Source organism: Adiantum capillus-veneris, chromosome 25 (assembly GCF_014529385.1).
Source record: "Adiantum capillus-veneris isolate H3 chromosome 25, ASM1452938v2, whole genome shotgun sequence".
Classification (NCBI taxonomy): Eukaryota; Viridiplantae; Streptophyta; class Polypodiopsida; order Polypodiales; family Pteridaceae; genus Adiantum; species Adiantum capillus-veneris.
This window is the reverse complement of record NC_140955.1, coordinates 132,451,722-132,456,954: the sequence shown is the minus strand read 5'-3', so window position 1 is coordinate 132,456,954 and position 5,233 is coordinate 132,451,722.

Sequence of the window (5,233 nt, the reverse complement as noted above, 5' to 3'; positions counted from 1 at the left end):
GGCTGGACCAAAGCGTCTTACCCATGAAAATGAGCATCCAATCAAAACCTATGGGCCATTTGAAAAATGAGGGATAGATGCAATAGGGCCACTACCTTGCACTCAATCAGGGAAGGAATACATCATTATGGGGGTGGAGTACATGACCAGATGGGCAGAAGCTCGTCCCACAAAGCGCATCGCAGCCAAGGACGTGAGTGATTTCATTTTTGAATGCCTTTGTTGCCGTTTTGGCACACCTTTGGAGATTCTCTCGGATAGGGAACCGGGATTTCGAGCTGATTTAGTCGGGCAATTGATGAGCAAGTTAAAAATCAAGCGCAGGCACTCTACACCATACTACCCTCAGTGCAATGGTCTTGTGGAAAAGGTAAATGGTCTTATATGTAAAATCATCACTAAGCAAGTGCATTTACATCCTAAGACATGGGACAAACACCTAGATGCAGCACTTTGGGCCTACAGAACATCCTTTAAAACATCCTTGGGGTATACACCTTTTCACTTGGTTTACGGGCAAGAGGCACTATTGCCTATAGAAGTGGAGCTAGCGAGCCTTCGAGTTCTAAAAGCACATCAAGTGGATAGTCAAGAGAAGCAAGTGGAAGGAAGAATCATCGATTTCGAGAGGTTAGGGCTAGATCGAGAGTCAGCAGTGAAGTACTATGCAGCCCAGGCAGAGAAGAAACGAAAGAAGTTCAATCGCAACCTTGTCAAGAAAGGCATCAAGGAAGGTTCTTTAGTGCTCAGATACAACAATCGCTTTGATCGCAGGAAGGATGGTAAGTTCTTGCTTAAGTGGGAAGGCCCTTTTGTAGTGATACAGAGGTTCTCAAATGGTAGTTACCAACTAGGTGACCTAGATGGTAAGGTACATCAGACCCCGGTAAATGGTTGGCGATTGAAGGCCTACCAATATCGTCTTTCACAGCCATATGCTGGTGAAATCAATGCTAAGGATGGTTTAGGGAAGAGCTCATCATATTCGAGCTCCAACTAAGGTAACAATCATGTACATAGTCGTTTCAAAAAAAAAAAAGAGAAGACAAAAAATAAATTTTAAAAAAAAGGAAAAAAAGAGAAGAAAAAAAGAAAAAAAGAGAATGCTACCAGTGAAAGCGGATATTGACAATGGATGGGGTATGTCTTTCAAGGGTCTAGGAGACCAGTTGTTAGTCATGGATGGATACAATTATTCATCAGAAAGGACTAAACAGGGTGCATCAGCCAAGAAAGCATTAACATGGCAAATTCAATTGGTACCAGGTGGGTAAGTATTCAAAAGAACCCTATTGTAGCACAACCTACAGCTAGAGGCATCAAATACCTCTAGCTTAAGGGGGAGGGCTATATGATGCATGGTTTTTAGGACCCCTTCTGAAGATGCAATAAAGGCATAGTCAGTTGTTGGGGAGATGAGAATACTCTAGTCCAAGGGATCTTGAAAGAGAAGAAAAATCTACTTCACAAGCACCAAAGAGTAAAAAGTGCCATGGACAGAAGATATGTGGGAACGAGCTCTTATGCATGCCTACAACCTATATCTTACAGAATAGCCCATTCTAGGTGTGAATTTCTAGTGAAATTTACACGAGGATGTTCGTGTGGATTCACAGCATAGCATACTCCGTTTTCACTTTTTTACCGACAGTAAATATTTTTTACCACAGTAAATATTTTTTACCTACAGTAAATATTTTTCACCTACATGGTAAATACAAATCACTTTTTACCTACAGTAACTTTTTTTACCCATGGTAAATATTTTTTACTGTACCATAAGTATTTGGTAGGTAACAGTTCACTGTTACTAGAAGCAGTGATTGGGCATCAACAATGCAGTTACAGGAGGAGAAAAGGGAAAAATCTTATGGTAAAGGTGAGTCAACAGAAATAAAGACTTTTGAGTTGAAAAGAGACATGCTGATTTTTTCAAAGAACACATGTCAAAAGAAGCCATGGTTGAGAATTTTTTGAGAATTTGATATTCAGGAGGACCCAGCAGGTCCCCCCCTGACATGTGCAGAATCTCCAGTTTCAACAGCCACCTCACCTGCTCTTAAATGCTGGTCAAGGCCTTATCCCCATGTGTCACAATCAGAAAAATCAACATTTACCCTCCCCTCTCACATCACTCTAGAGAATATCTTGATGGTGACATATCAGGTGACCTCAATCTGTTGACCACCCTAAGCAAAAAGTAACCCCAATCAGCGGATTTAAGCATGTTTATCCCTAATCGTAAACCCTCTCAGAAACGTATATAAGGAGGCCTTCTCTCACTCAAAACCAACGCTTCACCCACTTCACCAAGCAATGAAGCTATGAAAACATTGCTCACAACGAGGAGCTATGGATGGAGCTCTACTCTCTCTCTCCCTCTCTCTCTCTCCCTCTAGTATGCTACATTACTAGCCCTAAAACCTAAATAAGGAGTCTTCTCTCATGCTCCATGGCCACCATCCTCGCCATCATTCTCTAAGGTATTGATGTGTTGCTAGTAGGATCATACCTACTTGCTGGGTTGATTGTTTTTGACAAGGGATTATGCCATCCTTGGCTTGCTTCTCTATATCCTTGTTATGTATGATCAGATGCCGTTGTATTGTTAAGCTGATGTCTTGTGTATATATATGCTACATAAGGTCCCTAAGCTTCGTTTCTATGTGTTTTGCCATATGTTTTGATGCCATCATAATGCCAGAAGTCTCACTTGACTATGTGCACTATGTGTGAGGTCCCTAAACCTCTTAATTTAGGGTGGTGCCCCCTTTGTTTTGATCTTTGCGTGTTTGCATGAGGCATGGTTTGTGGAGTGTGCACGAGTACAGAGGTCACCCGATTGCACTGCTCTTTTTCCCGCTATCAGCTATCTGATTGCAAGAAAACGTATAAGATAAGATTGTAGAATTTGCAAATTATATATGATGAGGATTGCAACTAAGGACAAGAGAGAAGTTTCACAATCATACTTTCTCAATATTAAGCAAAAAAGAATGCTTGACAAATGTTCAAAGATGACGAGAGACAACACCCAAAAAAGCAAGTAAAAGGAGACATCAATAATAAAAATAGATACATGAGACTCAAGATTGGCATCCACATCATGAATTGTAAAACACTTAATTGTGCAAAAATAATTGACGCTAAGAATATCAAAACGATAGAGGATGCTTCATCTTGGTTGACTCGAAGTTGAGGGTGTCAAAACACAAATGGAAAGTAAATGTAATAAATGATAAAACACATTGATTAGCAGTAAATATCACACAAAATACTAATTTATATTTCTCTTAACACAAAATAATCACTATTAACAAGTATCTATCCTTAAAATAAAAGTTGTATCAATTATGAATCTTCCAAGCAAATCACATACACATACTTTGTTTCTTCACCATCAGTTGTATCGTCACATAATCATTATCGCTTTGATACCATGTTGAGAGAGAGAGAGAGAGAGAGAGAGAGAGAGAGAGAGAGAGAGAGAGAGAGAGAGAGAGAGAGACAATGTACACTCCCAAATATTGATTCATACTGAGGATATGATACATATATATAAGTGAGAACAAGCTGAGTAGAGTGAGCCATATAGCTCCAACATAGTATTGTTGTTGTTGTAGGTAGCACCATTGGTACAGTTGGTGAACATCCTACTCACCATACTTATTTTTTTAATAAATCACTTCATTGAGGATCCTCATATGACACTCTTTTCAACTTTGGCCTTCCAAAGGAGGAAGTGGATAGATTTTTAAACGTATCCAAAGTAGGGTATAGAGTTAGTTTGCCTTTTTGTCCTTAGCTAAAATTCTAAAGTTCTTTCTTCAAAGCCAAAAATTTTATATCGGTGGGTAAATTAGATTGTCAATGAAAAGAATACAAGGTGAAGGATCAAGTGGCCTACTAGGGAGTACAATGGAAAAGTAGACGAAGGTTGTGTCTGTAGAAGTTATTACGTTTTTTTAACTACAAAAAGAATTTTAAAATATGTAGAGAGGGTGTTTGATTAAAGGAGTGACAGATAAATAGAAAAATAAGACTAAATAGGTCGAGTTTGTTTGAGTGTCAATCATGAAGAAGTTACTAGTTGTTGACCAAATTTGGTGTGACTTGTAGTTTGCATTTTTTGAATAATTGTTATAGTAAACTATGTAAAGAAATCTATGTGATAATTTCAATGTATGCAATAATTTTATAGCTAACATTGAAATTAAAGAAACCTCAAAGTATGATTAAATGATAGTGATCACAAAATTGTAGAAAATGTTTTAAGGAATGATTGGGCTAAGTAATTTTGTGTGAAAATCTAAATTAATACCAATAATATTTCATGAAGATGACACTAATGAATGATTTTCTTTTCTAGTATTCTCCTTATCAAGTGTTTCTTTTTACATGTATAATAGTATATATGGGGGGTATATGAGTTTTCCAATTTTACATGTTACTTCACAATTCTATAAGTTCTAAATTTCTAATGATAATACATATTGGACTAAAGTAAGGAGGTGGAGCAAAAAGTTGAAAATCAATTCTTGAAGTTCTTGAACGAAATGACAGTTCACAAAACCAAAAGAATACATTTCAAACCAAGCAATGAAAAGATGTTAAGTCCTTCAATGAAGGGTCTTTGTAAAGACAAAAGAAAAAGAAAGTCAAGAAATATTGAAATGGTGAAATGGAGAGACAACTTACAACGAAAGTCCCTTCTATAATATAAAAGGACGATATAATTTTTACAAAACATTATTTCTCAATGAAAGAGGAATGTGTCCATCATTGGCATGATTTGCATCAAAGGCTCAAATTTTGCAAGCCAAAACAAGTGAAGAGAGAGAGAGAGAGAGAGAGAGAGAGAGAGAGTGAGAGTGAAGCTGTCATCTGTTAGGCTGAGTCAGTGGAATGGCCAAGAAAACATTGAGCAAGCGGAGAACCCTTTTTTGTTTGCCAATGGTAGAGGGACGACAAGGGGGTGGGCCAGGTGATGACAGAGGAGTCAAGGGCCAACATATGAACATTTGAAAGGAGAGTCTCTCTCTCTCTCTCTCTCTCTCTCTCTCTCTCTCTCTCTCTCAGACGGCGTCTCTCTGTGTCAGGAGCCAGACACGACAAATGAGCTGGAGCCTTGAGTGAAGGGAGCAGGCTAGACACCACAAACAATTGGTCCTCAGTACCGATATTGTAAACGCAACTACTGATGTTTTTCTTTGTGGAGTTGTATAAAATCATG